The sequence below is a fragment of the Mus pahari genome, chromosome 6 (assembly GCF_900095145.1).
Source record: "Mus pahari chromosome 6, PAHARI_EIJ_v1.1, whole genome shotgun sequence".
NCBI classification, from domain to species: Eukaryota; Metazoa; Chordata; class Mammalia; order Rodentia; family Muridae; genus Mus; species Mus pahari.
The window spans coordinates 47,202,866-47,204,784 of record NC_034595.1 but is presented as its reverse complement, the minus strand read 5'-3'; the positions used below and the strand labels follow the sequence as shown (position 1 = coordinate 47,204,784).

General features: G+C 42.3%; 1 protein-coding gene across 9 annotated transcripts in view; it reads right to left on the bottom strand.

Annotated features, from left to right (window-relative positions):
• The window catches only part of Fggy (FGGY carbohydrate kinase domain containing), a 379,357-nt gene that overhangs the window by 111,111 nt on the left and 266,327 nt on the right, over positions 1-1,919 (bottom strand). The window lies entirely within an intron of this gene.

Below are 1,919 nucleotides of genomic sequence, written 5' to 3'. Positions count from 1 at the left end.
TGTGTGTGTGTGTGTGTGTGTGTGTGTGTGTGTGTGTGTGTATTTTCTGGAAATCAAACTTAAGAGTTTTGAGAATGCCATCCAAATGCTTAACCACTGAACTATAAGCAGGTCCAGTGAAATTCTTTCAGTAAGTAAAAAATTTACATAAAATTCTAATGCAAAATGTGGAGAAAAACAAAACACATGAGTGTACAAATTAGTTGATGTCTGTTTGTAACATCCGCAAAGCCAAGGGAGCACTAACCAGTTTACTCTGCTGCCACCCTTATTGGCATCTGTAGAATATGCTTTTAGTCCTAGTGTGTGTGTGTGTGGGGGGGGATACAATATTAATGGGGATAAAGCTCAATCGTGATTTGGTAGCTCCTGCCACTCCTGGAGCACGTACCAAGCTTTCACTGTGGTCCAGGGAAGATGCATTACTAAGATCCTTTACAGAAGGAATACTATAGGGGAAAGTCTATATGATTTCTCCCCCTCACACACATTGTTGAATATTCTATTTCAGTTCAGTTGTAGGAAAGGGCTCTCCGAGGCATCCACAGAAGGGAAGGGTAGGACATATCATATGATCACGTCCTGGCATTCTATTTCCCAGCTTTCCCTGGTCTGGCCCAACAGGAACCATATTTATAACAGAAACCTCAAGAACAACCTTTCTCATCAGAAGCCAGGAGTCTGCACTATTTCTAATCACTCTCCCCTCAGGAAGGGTATCAGTGCTCCCAGAGTATAACTTTTTTTTTTCTCTAAAGAAGTGAATGTCCATAAATCTTCTCATTTGCCTTTCAAGGAATCTCAGAGTGGGAGTTTGTCTTCAGACATCTGGGTCAATAGAATCTATATGCCTAATTACTATTGATTCATCATTGTCCCATTTACTAAGGGTCTTTGCAAACAGTGGAATTCATTTAGCCTCCATATACAGGGCCACTCATACACAAATGAGATCCCTGGGGGATGGGCATATGCTTACCCCTCTGACTCCTAACCTCCTTGCAGCTGTGTGTTTATTCTTTGAATTCAGTTCCTCCCCTACATGCTTTTTCAATTATACCTTACCATGTGTGCTATCTGAGTATATCATTCAAAATGAAGTGCACTTGGAAGACATTAAAATAACTAATGCACATCATCATTCACATAATTTTAACCTTGCATGATGCAGTTTTTGGTTTTGACTTGGTTTCATTTTGTATGTTTTATCAATTCTTTCTCAAATGGCAGTCTGCTTTCTTCCAAGCACAGTACCCATGACCCCAATTGGGTTGTTCTCCTTCCAAATAGGAGTGCCAGGCTCATATATCCTGTCTCAGAGGGAGTCCCATTGGGAATGACACAGAACATATAGACTCAACAGTTCAAAAGCAAACTCATTGCTGTGCGAGAACAGTAAAACTCGCTGAGTCCAGGCTACTCTTTTGCAGTGGGGTTCAGTAGTCTCCACCTTACACAAGACTAGGAAGATTCCACGCAGAGCCTGTACCCTATGGAATGACAGGTCATTAACAAGTACTTCATCTCCTTTGTCATCACAAGATTGTATTTCAGGTTGTCTTGCTTATAATCGTAAATGCAGACCGTATCCTCAACCACTGCTCTCGCTCACCCACCCCAGATCAATTCATTCTTCAGGTCCCAGGCTTCCCTTCCTCGTGTGCTTTCTGACTTCCAGCACCAGAACACTATTGCTTCAACTTTTCTAACCCCTCTCCAGATCAATCTCTTCTGCTAGTCCTTGAAATATACAAGGACTTCTTCCAGAGGCATGCCTTGGGTACCTTATTACTTTGTTTATGATGACCATATTCAGAAGCCAAAAACAAGAATACATGTGGCAGAAGCAACAGCAACAACTATACCACCACCAGCACCAGCAGCACCAGCATCAGCACCACCAGCACCACCAGCACCAG